This window comes from Amblyomma mixtum, chromosome 2 (genome assembly GCF_055824585.1).
Source record: "Amblyomma mixtum isolate Tamu chromosome 2, ASM5582458v1, whole genome shotgun sequence".
Lineage (NCBI taxonomy): Eukaryota > Metazoa > Arthropoda > Arachnida > Ixodida > Ixodidae > Amblyomma > Amblyomma mixtum.
Genome location: NC_143013.1, coordinates 107,269,423 through 107,286,368, shown reverse-complemented (window position 1 = coordinate 107,286,368; position 16,946 = coordinate 107,269,423).

Sequence of the window (16,946 nt, the reverse complement as noted above, 5' to 3'; positions counted from 1 at the left end):
TTAAATCGCTAATCCGTCCACTACTTGAATACGCCTCCCCTGTATGGAACCCGCACAAACAACGCGAAATTAACCAAATCGAGGCAGTGCAGAAGAAAGCCGTTCGCTTCATATGTCACAGGTTTGGTAGAGATTTTTCGCCTTCCACAGCACTTTCATCACTGGGCCTGCAACCACTCTCATCTCGACGAAGGACTGAGTCTTTAAAATTTTTGTATTGCATTATTAACTCTTTCTGCCGGACCCCTGCAAATGATTACCTAATCCCTGCTATACCATCTAAAACTAGAAGTCACCACAGCCTAAACATCACGCCTTATTTTGCCCGCACGAACACTTTTAAATACAGTTTTTTTCCGCGTGCAATCGAATACTGGAATTGTTTACCCGGTTCTACTCGCTCTCTTCCTTTAGAGCTGTTTTTAACGGCTATTGAATAGTTTTTTCGTTTTTCTTGTTTTCACTCGTACTGTTTCGGATGTTTGCCATTGTTGTGCTCCATGTTTTCCTACACTGTTGTTCACACCCACCCCTGCAATAGCCCAATAGGGCTGCAGTATGTATAAATAAATAAATAAATAAATAAATAAATATATATATATATATATATATATATATATATATATATATATATATATATATATATATATATATATATATTCGAAAAAGCAATGGACCAAGACGCTCCCTTGTGGAACGCTGGACGTGACTGGAATAAAAGAGGAATTGAAATGGTTTATATTCGTGAACGGTGTTCGGAATGACAAAAAATCTTTTATCCATAAAATGGCTTCTGTGTCAATGTTAAGATTTTTTAGTTTCGCTAGTAGCCTAGTAATGTTAACACATTAACGTTGCAGTAATGTTTCATGACAATGTTGCTGCAGCGTGGATAGTGTCCTCTTAAAATCACATTCAGCTAACGTTAGCATGCAACGTTACAACAATGCTGCTGCAACATTGGAAAAGCCTGGAAGACGGTGAGGCGGCCGCGGGCGATTTCGCGGGCCATGGTTGCTTGGGCGATAGCGTCACGTGCGTACTCCGTGGTCGAGGCCGAAGAAGGCGGCAGGAGTGTATCCAATGGCTACGCAGGATGCCGGTCATACAGAAGATAGAAATGCGAATAGCCCGTGGTGTCATGCCGCGATGAATTGTAAGTAAATGTTACAAAGGGCAAGGCAACGCCCCAATCACGATAGTGGGGTGCGACGTACATAGATAGCATGTCAGTGAGGGTCCTATTCAGGCACTCGGTAAGCCCGTTCGTTTCAGGATAGTACGCTGTAGTGAGTTTATGCTGCGTGGAACAGGACCGGAGTATGTCGTCAACTACCCGGGCGGCCGGCGATTGACACACGGGCTGTGCACATTCCAACGATAGCGGAAGTACCGCCATCGGCGACACGAACAACAGCGGAGTGGGCAGGAGTTAGCACTTTCCTTAGGCGACGGCGTAGACGGGCATTCGTAACGGAGACGTGCGCTCCCGTGTCGATGAGAGCGGTAACAGGGATCCCGTCCACGTCGACGCTAAGTATGTTCCGTCGGGCATGGAGAGTCAAAGGAGGGTTTTCAAGTTCAGTCGTCGGAGCAGCATCACCTCCAGACGCTGTAGCTATCAGTTTTCCGAATGGTATCGAGCATACGGGCCAGAAGATGACGGGCGGCGAGATTGGGTCGACGGAGATCGACGATGGTAAGGCGACAACAAGCGGTTGGTGGGAGGTGCCTGAGCGTCGCAGCTTGCGAACTGTGGTTCAGGGGGCGACGACGAGCGGCAGGAATAGACAGAATCAGGATAGCGGCGGTAGGTCCATGATGGACGGCTTCGGCAGCGTCGAGAGATGTGACCAACTCGGGAGCAGTTAAAGCAGATGGGCCTGTCGTCAGGTGCTCTCCACTCATCCGGGTAGCGGCTGCGGCGAGTGTGGTACGGATGTCGGGCACCGAGCACCGAAGACACACGACGAGCATCTGGGCAACTAATGGAGCATACAGGTCGGATCCCAAGATTGGTGAATGCTTGTAGGACAACAGCCTGTATAAGGGATACTGCAGGGGCAATGTCCAGGACCGATAATTGGGAAACTGTGGGAGACACTGCCTCAGGTTCTCGACGCACAAGTCGTGTCAGGCTGCCGGATGTTGGCAGGGAGCACGGTTGGGGTGAGTCTACACAGGACGACGTTGCCGCAGTGTTCAGCAACCGCGTGAACTGGGGGAAATACGGCGGCTCTTCGCTGGTTCAAAACGGCGGCATTCTTTTAGGATTGCGTCAACCGTTCCACAGTCCTTTTACACCAGCAATGTGAAGGCGTCCTCTGCAATTCCCTTCAGAACGTGACCGACTTTGTCACTCTCTTACATGGAAGTCAGTGAATGTTATGGAAAATAATATTTGAAAGAACAGAAATGTCCGCCAGCAAACACACATCATGAAGCATGCGAAACATGAAATTTAAGTTCGTTGCGATGCAAAACTACGGCCGCAGGAAGCCGATGCTGGCACAATATATTTATGTCTGTAACCAAAGCAGACTAGTCATGAGTCAGCATTCCATATGCCCTACCCGGTCACTTGTCATTGTTTTTCAACCTTACGTTCCCAGAAACACATCTGCCAATGACATCGTTCACAAAAGTGAAAACACATGCTTAGGGGGAGGTAAGCTGTAGAATTGCTAGTTCTCAATACAGCCACTGGGCCACTGTCATAATTTTCTAGACTAATGTTGCCCAAGTTGCACGTCACAAATGTACTGCTAGTTGCTTGTCAAGCACAGCGCCCAATTGGCATCTTGCACATGCACAGCCACACTCTTTGCTGAAGTGGTGAAGTGAACCACTTCTGCAGAAACAATTAACTACCTTCTCTTAATCCTTGACGGAGCATAGCGCAGCCAATCTGCTGCGTATGTGTGAACTTGCATTGCCGTCACCGCAGGGAAATTTTTCTTCACTGCCTCTGAAAAGGTAAACACCAAAAACGCAGAAGTTTGTATGAGCGCCCATTTCAGTAAATATCACAACACCTACTCTATAATTTCTGAGAATTCAATGCAAGATTGTTAAGCCAACATGTATATATATAACCAATTTGAAAACAATACGTAGAAAAATAATTTAAGTACGTATAAGTAATAGAATAGTGACCGGTTACTGAAAGGTAAAGGTATAAGGACCATTCACATGACCTACCAGGTGTTTCAGGGAAGACTCAAAAATTTTCAAAAATAGGCTTTTGGGGGTAAAAATATAGCAGTTGCAGCATAGTATTATCAGTGTTGCAAGACACCAGAAAATATGATGAACTGTCTTATGTAGTAAAATGGTTACTAATTTTAATTAATTAACATTTTAACGAATAGACTTAGGTGCCTAGTTCCAATTAGAAATTTGTAGCTGGTCGTTAGTAGTAGTCTTATGTTTTCAGAATTTTGAAAACGCAGCTACCCTAGGCACTGTGGCTCAACAAAATCTGGCTACATCGTGCCAAAATACATACGCTTTCAAAAAGCGTGCACGCAAAGCATCCTTTCCAGGGCATGTGACTAATCAAGAACGCCAAATTCTGTCGAGCCACAGTGGCAAGGGTTATCGCGTTTTCGAAATTGTAAAAACTGATATGTGATTATTACTAACGACCGAGTACAAGTATTTAATTGCAAGTAGGCACCTCTACTGGTTAAAATGCTTAATAACAATAAGTTAACCAGCTTCCTACTTAAGACGATTATCCGGATTTTCTGGTGTCTGCCAACACTGGTAATACTACGCCGCAAAAACCAAATTTTTATTGCCCCAAAAAACCCTGTTTTTGAAATTTTTTGAAAGTGTCCTCTGAAACATCTGGTTTATTTGCCCAAATTATTTGATCTTAAAGAGTGCCTACCTATGAACACCCATACTGCTACTGGCCAAAATACATTATCTATGCCTTGAATTTAGGTTTGTATAGGATCTACTGCATACACTATGATAGCAGAACTGGTGAGTGAACACCCCAGAACAACGGTAATCAAGAGAAGCAAATCAAGGCTTCCGGCTGGTACTCATGCCCTGAAAGTTACAAGCATAAGTTAATAATCAATCTCTGTTGCTGCCTACAAAATTTTGATGCAGATGGAGCAGAAGTACCCGCGCTCACTCAAGTATTTTGATATGTATACTCAGTTTCTATTGTCAAGACAAGCTGAAGGGACCGGCACCTAGTATTCCTGAGGCAAAGGACTTAGCCACAATTGTGACAGCCAAGAGTGGCACAGGGCTCAAAGAAACTGTTGGTAAAATATGCTCTAAAACACTAAACAGTTTAAAGCAAACATGATAATGAAATAACATATGTGCTGCACTTTAAGTTTAACAACCATGCCACAGTGCATTATCACAAAGCATTATCCTTAATTGCCGCCTTCAGGACTTTCATTCGAACTCTAGTAACAGTTTTTTCTCCTTTTCGGTACTGTTTTATAGACGCATCAATGACAAGTTACAGGAACTCCTTCAGAGCTCCATTTAAAGGTAGTCGAATATGCACAAGCTAAAAGTTTGTATGATGATCAAAGCTGCATTTGCTCCTTGAATGCGTATGCTTTATGTGTTTCAGCTTAAGAGACGGGTCCCACTGACACTTTTTGGTTCTTTTTCTTCACTGAATCTAGGTAGCAAAGCGCTTTGCTAGCTATATTTTGTTTTGGCATAGTTCGAGATCATACTAGAGAGATTACAGGAGTTTCACATTGCTTTTCTTGTCACCTCTAGACGCGTGCGCTTAATAAGGTGATATCATTTGCTTAATGTTTTTCTTGATTTCAGTTCCTATTATTAATGTATGCAGGAACAGTAATAAGACAAATCACATGTATCCAAGTGAAAGTTTTTTACAAAATAAATTCAGTTGTAAGGGCCGCAGCGGTGTGTGCCTCATGCCGTTTCCTTGCCCAGTGTTTTTACAGCTTTTCGATCATGGAATTTCACCAGATTATGTGTTCTACAATGTGGTTACATGTAAATAGGCTCAACTGCCATAATGCCTGGACAAGATTCATCCTCCCCATCCTTACAAAATTCCCATTTCATGTCCTCCTTCCCTTTCACCAGGCCTTCCTTCTCGGAATGAAGACCTTATTTAAACCCCATTAATGATGAACCCTTCGCCCAGACGAAGACAAGTCCTCTTGCAGAAATGTTGCCAAGCCGAGGCTTTCCCCTCCCTTATTCACTTTGTGAGTTTTAATACAAGGGTCAGAAGAAATTTGTCTGCTTAAAACTATGCAGCAGACTAAACCTGCCTCATGGTAAAGACAGGCTACTGCTGAGATGTGTCGGACGGCACTGGATAGCTTGCTTAACACGCAGTCAGATGGCATTTTAATGCCACAGCACAATTCGACAACGCGGCAGACACTGCTATAATAATGCACACATCACTTTGAAATGTAAGGAATATCCGCAGCTTTCTATATCGCAACTTAAATGTCAGCTTACCGACCATGACTCCCAGGAGACGAAGTCCCAAAAATGCCTTTTTCCCCTTTCGTCCAGTCATGCTGAACTGTTGAGCGTACTCATCTCTCACACAACGCCGCATGATACGCCGCAGCGAATCCTGTGGTGATGTACCCCCAATTTCTGATAGATAAGCGGCCTGGAAAACCAAAAACAGGTCATGCTTAGCATAATCATCTGTTGCTAGTAACTTGCCACCAGAGCTACCTATTTTTTACTTATGAGCAGTTGCAAGGTTAAAATTTATCAGAAATAGCAAAGCCAAAATCATTTTTACTTTTTACCGCTGCAAATGGAAGCTATATAAAGAGCAGATATATTAACTACCAGTGAACGTTAAGGCTGCAACAGCTTGATGCTGTTGCTTGATGTTAGCTGGCACTTGTCAAATGGCTGTATTACATAGTACACTAAAATATGGAGAACAATAGAATGAGCTCACAGAATGCAGTGTTTGAAAGAGTGGTTGCTGCACAAAAGCAAGGACTCTTTCAATAAAAGACTAAGTTGTACCGCTTTTCCAGGCCACTTCGTTTCTTCTGCCACCTATGTCTTCTTGTAAGGCAACCATATTAGTGAAGAGCAATAGTTACAACCGGCTGTGTGACTAGCTTCATGCAGTCAGCTATAATTACAAAAACCTTACCAGGTCAGTTCTTTTTTAGGGTTACACAGCTTATTCTCCAGCTCTTGCAAACCTTCAAACAATGTCAGTGGCATCAACTCCAGGACATCGTTGTCGACAGACTCAGGTTGTTGATATGGCAGGCGCTGTAAGCTTAAACGCTCCAGCTTCTTTAATATTTTGCCGTGTTCTGCCAGCTCTGCTCTTATCTCCTGCAAGGCCTTGAGAGTCTTTTTCTGCAGTGCTGTTGAAGAAAAGGTGGAATGCGACTTGACACTTCATACCATGCTTTAGACGACATAATGCTTTAATTCTGTATTCTGCACTCACTGAACACAAAACGAACAGTATAGCACCATTTAATTTGCCGCGGGCTGCTGAGCTGAGCACATTTTAAGGAAACTGAGGATTTACACATCCAAGGGCGCTATGCTGGAAGGCCCGAGTTTGCTGAAACTCGGAATCTTCCCGAGCTCTGGCGACGCCCTCAGATGAGTGAACTAATGGTAGCAAGACAAAATCCCACCCTCGTCACGCCTCCAGCTTCATTGGGTTATCTATATATATTCCGTGCTTCATCATCACATCGGCGCTTCTCATGGGCTTCTTGGGCGGTCTACAAAGAACGGGTCTCGTGAGCCAACCGCCGGTGCACTTTTCATTTGTGTGTCGCTCCACCAAGTGCATTCCGCGTGCAATTAGACAAACGAGGTTTGTTGAATTTTATAATGCACTTAGTACACCTTTATAAGCATTTTATAGTGTGCAAGGTTTGGATTTAAAGCGCTTTAGAGGGATTCATGCATTATTAAATTTTGCTTTGTACCGCGAGGGAGCGCTACCAACGCTACGGTCCCGTCATCAGCTGACTGTCAATGGCGACGAGGTACATGTGCAACGCTGTGAAGGCTACGGAAGTAGTCCGCAAAAAAATAAAATAAAGAGAGGTGTACCACTCCGCGCTGTTCTGTGGCCGTTCAAACCGCATGTCTGGTGAGATCCAATGAGTACCGACATTGCGAATTGCAGGCGATTTGACAAGACTTTAGCAAAAATTTTGTAATCCCCTCCATTCAAAGTAATGTTCACACAGCGCGGACAACACTTGAATATTCCTCCAGTCGTCATGAGCAGCTTGCCCTGCTTCAGATTTACCTTGTGAAAGCATTTGACCGCGTCCGCCATTCATTTCTGTTTTCACTTCTAGAGCGAGCAAAGGTGCGTTCTACTGTACTTAGAAGGGTGCAACTTTGCTACAGCAAATGTTCAACACGATTAGTCATTAATGGCCAGCTCTTGAACCCTGTGCCAATCCGCTCTTCCGTGAAGCAAGGCTGTCCGATGTCTCCTCTGCTTTTTGCTCTTTACCTGTAACCGCTTTGTTTGAGTGTTTTGCGTAACAGTAACATCCATGGGTTCCCTATTTTTGGTAATTAAGTCAAATTGCTAGCATATGCTGACGACTTTGCATTTTTCTGCATTGACAAGCCCATCATTGATGATGTGTTGTCCACAATAGACCGATTCGGCATCGTTTCTGGTGCTCAAATGAATCGCTCCAAAAGTTCTGGCCTATGGTTTGGTTCATGGGGCACAACTCCGCCTCTGTACGCTGGCATAGAATGGTCTTGTGTGCCTCCTAAATATCTTCGTGTTCCACTTCATGCCTACAAATCCAGTGCCCATGACTGGAGAGAGCGAGTTCCGGCTGTTGAGCGTTATGCTCAGACGTTTGTACCGCATCGCCTCTCAATTTTTGGTCGAGCCCAGGCTTGCAACACCTTTCTGGCAACAAGGATTTATTACGTACTCCAGGTCCTTCACTGCGCCAGACATTACATACAGCGTTTCCATCGTATATTTGCGACGTTTAGTTGATCTTCCAAATTTGAGCCCATGCGGCGTGAAAACCTTTTCAGGCCTGTTTGTGCAGGAGGCCTGGGCCTAGAGCACCTGTAGGTGAGACAGTTGGTTGCCCGATTCTTCTTTTTTAGTGCTTGTTCCCTTCCGATTATTAGAGCATTCTTGCAGGTTCACGCCATGACTCTACTTCCGAACTTAGTAGTATCTTCCAATTTTAGTGAACGCCCCGTTTACTAGGCTTTATGGAAGAAGTTTATGCCTGCGTGCGTTTTTTTGACAGCTCGATTTTTAGATGAGTACTTATACTCGGTTTCGCGCAAAAATCTGTACAGATTTCATATCGACACTCTTCCCGCCCCCACTGTATCGTTCTGTCTACTTCGGTCTCACGGGTCATGATGCTTTAAGACGAGTACGTAAGATGCCAATTTCTCCTTGCACCAAAACATTTTTTTATAAATTACACACCAAGACTCTACCTGTCAACACGTGGCTCGACAGGAAAAACATTTTTGTGTCTTCTGTAAACTGTCGCTTGTGCAATGTGCCTGAAACAATTGAAAATTGTTTTATAGACTGCAAAGACGCGATTTTGTTTTGGGTTGTGTTGCAGAGGACGCTACAGAAAACTTTTTTCCTAAATTCCAACAGTGTGCGCTACCTTGTTGTTTCCCAACCTAACTCGAAACCCTATGATATGATTCTTCTCACTGGACTTCATAGCCTTTCGAAAACGCGCATGCAAGACCGCAACGTTGAGCCTGTTGTTTCACCCAGAATTCGTTTTAGCCGAATGTTGCTGCAGGTAACGGACATTTACAAAGAATTGGACTTTTACCGAATTGGTTTCCTGTCCTGATGCGCTGTATATCCTTACCAGCCTTTTAGCTCTAATATGTTTACTATCATATTTGTGCCATGTAGTGCCTACCTAGGTGTTCTGTAAATAGCTTTCGTGCCTGTGCGTGTGGGCGCGGGTGTACGTGTGTACGTGTGCACGTGTACACACACACCTGTGTCTATATATATATATATATATATATATATTTATATATATGCGAAATTAAGAAACGCTTCTTTTAAGTGAACATTTATTGGGAGTCGACGTTTCGGACAGAGCCCGTCCTTTTTCAAGACTGAAGTTACATGGTTCTTGCTCCAAACAACTGTTTTAGAAGCGTTGCTAGCAGCCATCGAGGAGATGTAGCACAATAAGATAAAAGTACTTGCTTGCTAGAAATAAGATGTGAAATTAAGAAACGCTTCTTTTAAGTTAACATTTATTGGGAGTCGACGTTTCGGACAGAACCTGTCCTTTTTCAAGACTGAAGTTGCATGGTTCTTGCTCCAAAAAACTGTTTTAGAAGCATTGCTAGCAGCCATCGAGGAGATGTAGAACAATAAGATAAAAGTACTTGGTTGCTAGAAATAAGATGCGAAATTAAGAAACGCTTCTTTTAAGTGAACATTTATTGGGAGTCGACGTTTCGGACAGAGCCTGTCCTTTTTCAAGACTGAAGTTACATGTGCGCGTGCGTGTGCGTGCGCGCGTGCGTGCGTGCGTGCGTGCGTGCGCGCGTGCGCGTGTGCGTGTGCGTGTGCGTGTGCGTGTGTGTGTGTGTGTGTGTGTGTGCGCGCGCGCGCGTGTGCGTGTGCGTGTGCGTGTGCGTGCGTGCGTGCGTGTGTGTGTGTGTGTGTGTGTGTGTGCGCACAAAACCATGTAGATAAATACCATAAAAGAAAAAAAGAGCCATCTTGGCGGAGTGTTAGCGTCTCCGCTTCAAGTGCCAAAGGCCCTGGTTCGATTCCGAGCTTCGAGAGTTTTTTTTTTTAACAGAGCAAACTGCTCGGTGCCGCTGTCGCGCGGCGCGCAGACGGTGCTGCCATCTGCCAGAGCGCGGCTGAAGCAACGCTGTTCAAGGTCAAACGTGGCTTCCACCCACTGTAAGCTACGCGACGAGCTGCAACCTGGCGTAGTATTGCTTTCGTAATAATAAGCATAAATATAGCGTGCTGCAACAAGCGCAGCCAGCGCGAGAGCTACCGACGATGCCGCCGCGGTAAGCGAGCATTGCCATTTTGAATTTTTAAGGCGGAAGCCTTCAATGCCTCATCGTTGTAAGCAGAAGTTGTCGACAGAAAATGTCACGCTTTTCAGTTGATCGTTTTCAAATTGATCGCGACGTCACAGTGCGCGAATTTCAAACGGGGCCAATTGTACTTTGGCTACTAACCATGCAACCAATTAAAGGGATTGTATAGTGATTCTACAAGTTAGTGGGACTTTACTTAAACAATTAGCCTAATTAACTTTCCTAGTCAGACCAGATAAATAAATAAAACCGAGTAGGAAATTGGCCGAGCTCGGGAATCGAACCCCGGCCTCCGGAGTGCGAGACGAGCACGCTACCACTCCGCCATGCTAGCTTTTTTTTTTCTCGATGGATTAGAATGAACAAAGGTGCGTCTAGTGAATACGGTGTCTCCGTTCACTCCCATCTTCTTCGCTTCCCGTTACGGCGAGGTTTAGGTGACCACCGAGATATGAGACACTGATACATTTGCTTTCCTCAAAAACCAATTTACCGACGAGCAAGGCGTAGAACCTTTCCTCAAAAAGCGTTGCATTCAAAGGGCAACGCATTGCGCCTAACGGGTGGTGGCGTTCCGTGGACCGCCTGGCAGCGCTACAACAGGCTGTCGCGTTCCACTTCTAAAGGCGGTGGTGGTGGTGAAAACATTTATTACGAATGAACAGGAGGTATGTTTGGATCAGCCCGTAAGGGACCGATCCTTACATACACTAGGTGGAGGTCCCTAGTATGGGACCCCAGTGGCGGTTGCCGCCGCCCGGGCGCGCCCGACTAAGGCTTGTTGGCCCTGTAAGTCGTGACAGCCGAGCAGGGTCGCCTCCCAGTCCTCCCGGGGTGGGTTGGGGATGGGGGGACACAACAGCAACACAGTTAACGGCCTAACTTTCAGAGCCCGCAGTGCAACACAAGCAGAAGAGGTCGCGATCGCTCTCGCGGCCTCACATTCCAATTCAAAATACATAATCACCGACTCGCGAGGGGCCTGTCGGAACGTCGAACAAGGCTGCACTCCCTGCCAGCTCCCTCCGAAGACGGATGGAACCAACTCCTCAGAAGGCCAGACAAGAGCATCCAACCGGCACTCATTTCGTGGGCCCAGGAAGTTGCCCCCACCTGGGGGCCACACCAAGCCCACCTGCCCTAAATCCCGCCAATCTATGGCAATAAAGTTGTTTCTCTCTCTCTCTTCCTAGCCTATCGAATATACCAAAATTGCATACGGGATACGGACCCCGCACACCGTTACCTCATATGGGCCCCTGCTCATCAGGGGTTGGCAGGAAACGAGGCAGCAGACGCAGCCGCCCGCGCGCTCTCCTCACCGGGCTGTTTTCTCCTCCCCATCCGATCAGGAACCCGATTTTTATCCGGTATATACATTCAAAGATATTACAACATATTATCAAAATTGTCATCGCCTTTACCATAGCCCATGCATGTAAAGGCCTGAAGAAGGCGGATGAGCGGCTTCTTCTCCGCCTTCTCACCAATACATTGCTGTGCCCGGCAGCGCTAAAACATTTTGACCCCTGCTTTAGCGGCAGCTGCCCAAAGCAAAAGCGTCATTAATTTGCAGTTAATTAATGCACCAACACAGTGTGAAGTGAACAGTCCCGTAGCAGAATGCAGCACTCAGGCTTTCGCCTTTCACCACTTTAGCCGCTAAAGTTGCTCGTAATTTTTTTTTTATTAGCTTGATTTACTTCTGCTTGATATGGCCTTCGCGTGAACATTGCTACGCTTCCAAACACCGTGTGTCAGACAATTAAACTTTTTGGGCGCTTATAACCTTCAATGTTAGCATTTATTTTTAAGTGATTGTATACCACAGTAAATAAATCGTATAAAAAGTCCACTGAGCCTTAGGGGTCAGGAAATTCTTTTTTCAGCAGTCCGAGTGTTTTACATAAAAAAAAACCGGTGCCGCTGCTGTCGCCAGCGCCTTTTCTGCGCTCTTGGTTCTATGAAAGTGCCACCCCACTATTGGTAGTATGCGCTACTCTAAAAGTACCTGTTAACCCCACGCAACCATTCGGGACGTGGTACACAACGCTCCACAGCGTCTGGGAACAAAAAACTGACAGGTCGTGCTCTGCAGAAGCAAGGTTTGAAAGCCCTATAGTGGGGTACAACTTACGAACGTACCGACTTTTCCCGTCAAAGGACATTTTCCAGCCAATGGCATCAGCTGATTCTTATGACCCCCCGAGTTTGACAAAGCAGGGAGTGGTATACGAAAAGAGAATTCCTTCACTCTCTGGTCAACTGCAGACCCCTCTGTCCATTGTAGTAACGCTCCCTGCATTGTCACGCTAGGCCGACGCCGGAAGGGGGTCGTTTAACGGGGGAAAAGCCGCTGTGTTAGTGAGTTGCATCGGACTATAGCAAGCAGTTCACAACAATGGTAAACACTTACGACTGCTTGACTGTTTTTCAGACCACTGCAAATACTTTTTCTTGGGCAGTTTTTGAAATAGCTTAATTCACTAACTTGTGCCGACTACTGCAGCTACCACCGTCTTGTTCACACCACGTCATTTTTCTCCTTTGTTGTTTTTATTCGCTACAGCGACCTCTTTAAGACTGTGTTTAAGACACCCCAAGGCACTGCAAATTTTGCCCGGTCCATACTTGGCGCGTGGCTAGTTTCATTGGGGGATGCTCGTGGGTTTTATGGACTGCGCGCTTTATCTTTCTATGATGGGAATGGAAGCGGAATTTCCATGCGCCTTCTACCTTCTGTTCGCTCCCGCGACCTAAGAGGACATCTTGGAAAGTACCGCCGCGACTGCTGCTGTATTGCCGCAAAGCCTAGGTTCGCCTCTATCCAACATGAAACATGGCACTCGTTGTGGCAATGAGATTCCATACTCGCATTCAATGGCAAATTCTTGATTTCGAATCCGACGCATGGAACTTTTTTCTGTGTTTTTTTTTTCTTTTAGTCTGACGTAAGAAGGACCTCACAAGCACTGCTGAAGTCGCTTGTAGCGGGCACTAGTGTTAGGGGAATCATAACGACAGGTTCAGCCTCATTGCATCATCACGCGTCGGTAACTAAATTTGCCCCGTATTAACCGCGGGAGGCACCGGGTACGGAATGCGGCAAAACATTTCCTTGTAGGTGAAAGGCGGAATATTCTAAATAGGTTTGGCGACGTTCACTTCCGACTTCGAACATGGAGAGAGAGAGAGAACCGGTTAGGCAAAGAAACGAAAAAAGACAAAGGCAATTAATAAAGCGTACGTAAAAGGAAGCCACGAGAGCAACCGGTCATATTTGTCTTGCTGTTGCTCCACTCTCTCTGCGTGCCCCGTTGTCAAGCAGCACGAAAATAGCGAAGCCAAGCGATAAAGCCCGCCCCGGGCCTGGCGCAACTTTTGTAAGCCGTTCCAGAGCTAGTCATCAGTGCATGCGCGTCTCTAATGAAAAAGTTCAGCACATGACCGCGGTTAGTGGTTTCCAGCAGAGTATCGCAGACGGACGTTGAGCATCAACAGCAGTACGATCGAGGTACGTGCCCGTTCCAGTTACCATGAGTGAAGAGATTGTTTTGAAGCTTTGAGTTTAATCTTAGGTTGTGTCCTTGTGAGTGCTTGAAACATTTATGTGTGGAAGGTTTTCTTGCTGTCCAGTGTTTCAGCGACTCACTCTGAATGCCGGCAGGTCTTTGCTTGCATCTATTGACTAAGCATAGTAAAGTATAAATGACTTCCGAAGGAAAAACATTGTTGCTTGGGTTCATTACGTGAATTCTTACTTTTTACCTCGAGGCATGTGACAGTTTTAGCTTTTGAGGTGCCTGCTTACAAAGGCCAGCCTTTTTTGCGACTTAATGCTTCAGGCGTTATCACGCAGCTTTTTCCCCTTCTGATAATTTATCGTGCAGTAATGGCCATGCCCATTCCTCGATAATCTCGCTTATGTCGGTGATATTTACCTTAGTTACGCATTCCGCCTAACGTGATTGCGAGCTTCTGCGCCGTTTGAGGTCTAGAAATGCAATGCACATAATAAAAACTATTTGAAAGTGGAAGGAGGCACGGAAGCGGGGCTTACAATTCATTCGTATATCTTCGCTAGTTAAGCATTTCACACCAATTTGGGACAAAGTTGTCTGCACATACCGAACCTGAGAGTACTACGTTTACACATCTTATTTATCCTTGCTCATCCTGTTTGCCTGTTTTGGCTCCTACTTGCTGTGGCGTGAAGACTTGAAAGCACAGGCTGTGCGCGGTTATTTAATCATTTATTTCCATACCCTAAGGGCCCTCACGGGGATTAGATGGGGGTTCGTCAAAGAAAACAACCGATTCACAATACAGAATACGATGAGCTAAATGCAGGAATAAGAGGCTAAGAAGCCAGGTACGAATTAATAAGGGAAAGAACAAAAGGACGGATTAGGTTCTTCAAGAATATGAAAAAGACACTTACGGGAAGACAGACAAATAAAGTAGTTCGCAAAAACAACGAAACTTCAGTTTTCAGCAGAATAGTAATTTCAGTTTTCAGAAGTTGCGAAAGATGACATCTAAGGTTTCTGAAAGCGTAAAGGCGCACGTACACGGCACAAACAAAAGCTAAAAGGCAAAAAAAAAAGAGGTAAAACGCACTTCACACTAGGTTGCAAGATTCTCAAAACGACGAAAGAGCTGTTTGAAAGAATGACGCTTCCGCAATAACCTCAATACTAGAAAGAAGCGAATGCGGTGCTAGTCGTAGTAAAGTTCGTTGAGGGTGATCGCAGGGGAATGCTTCTAGCTCGAATCCGTCATTTCATAGATTTGATGTCTATTTGATAGGCATGAACAAAAAAGGAGAACAAATATTAAGGTGAGAAACTCGCTACCCTAGCAAAATACATTTTTTATATTTTTTCCTCTCTGCAGAACCATGCGTTTCATACATTAGTTACACGTATTTTTGTATATTGTTTATTATTCAATTATCACAATTTAATTGATCAAATTATTTTGACGCTCTACTTGTGACCGTAGTTTCCCATTGCCAAGTCTATGTCAAGCTGCCATAAGGGAGCTTTTAATCTAAACTCCCGCCGTCAAGTAATATTTGATGGTAAATGAAAGTCATCCAAAGTATTATTACTGAAGCGAGCGAAGGCACACTGAAATTAAAATAAGAAACCAGAGGTTAAATAAACGAAGTGATAATCTGCAATCAAAAAGAAATTATAAAAGAAAAAGACCAACGCTAGGCCTGGAGTCGAAGCGAGGACCAGAGGACGTGCACAGGATATCGATTTATGCCAAGAAACGACTAAATTCAGGAGACAAGGGCCCAGCGGTCACAAAAATGAAACACTCCTGAAATATGAAGCGCTGGAAACCTAGCCCATCGCAAGACAGGGCCAGTAGGAAAATTGCTGTTACTAAAATACATGTTTGCCCAACTCGTGAGCAAAAAAAAAAAAATAACAAGCGCGCATGCATAGTATTGTTTGTTTATTTGTTTATGGGGTTTAACGTCCCAAAGCGACTCAGGCTATGAGAGACGCCGTAGTGGAGGGCTCCGGAAATTTAGACCACCTGGGTTTCTTTAACGTGCACTGACATCGCACAGTACACGGGCCTCTAGAATTTCTCCTCCAAAGAAATTCAACCGCTGCGGCCGGGATCGAACCCACGTCTTTCGGGTCAGCAGTCGATCACCATAACCACTGAGCCACCGCGGCGGCGCATGCATAGTAGTTGCAAAAAGCTTTAGGCGTGTCAGGTTATTGATACGGGACCTGCACGAGGTAATGCAAAACTGCTTTGTTTTTTTTTTGCCAAAAATGAAAGAAAGCGAGAAATTCAGACCTGAACGCAAAATAGAGGCGACTAGCCATTTTGCACCGCATAGCATCATTAACACACCTGAGAAAGAAAAAACCAATGGCATGCTAAGCGCAATTACTCAGATATATTGCGAATTGTGGACAAAAAGGTCATTATTTTTTTAACTATTCAAAGAAAGTTCCTCCCTATCCAAGTGTTATCGAATCCGTGTATCCACAAAATAGAAGTCGTTGTGAAAAATAGCCTTTAGACCCTCTACAAATGTGCAACGGAGACAATGACGTATAATGTTAACACACCTAGCCACTGTGGCAGCAGAAATTGTATTCCAGTGATTGCCGACACGTTCTCGAACAAAACCATCGCGACGATACTTATTGTTGTGTCCCCTTGTTGCTTTTGTGTGTGTGTTACCAGTGCAGTGTTCCGTCCTAACGGCCACTTGCCCCCTCTTCGCGCGCTGTCGCCAAATGCCCCCCCCCCCCCCCCCCCCCCCACGGTGCGCCCCTGCACCCTCCTCCTGTTTTGGGAAGCCACTCCCTCCCGTGGACGCTTCTCCGCTCCCTCCTTTCTTCGGGCGGCCAGTTCGGCTCCTACCTCGGTCGACGCTGGTCGCACCCTCATCAGCTTTAAACAAACAAAGTCTTAAAGTACCGTGTGCGTCTTTCGCTGCATTCAACACAGCGACCGGACACGACACTTATAAACCGTGGGTACCTACACATCTTATCCGTCGCGTCGCCGCAGTTAGGTATGCTCCTAAGGCGGCATCCATTTATTTGTAATTATTCCCAAGCAGAAGATTGATTTCTTCATTTCTCAACTCGCAGGAATGTTCCTGGCTTTCTGCGAAGTAGGAACTACGAATGTACATGTATATTGGCCTTAGTCATTCTGGTATGCACTTGGCTCCAAGTTTGTTTTGCGGCGTGTTAGCATCTCCAAGACATTATGTGTACTCGAGAAATTTACCCGTATTATCCTAAGTAAAACTGTACATCGAAAGAATATCGTCTGCACGCGAAATCAACAATATTAGGGTAAGCGTT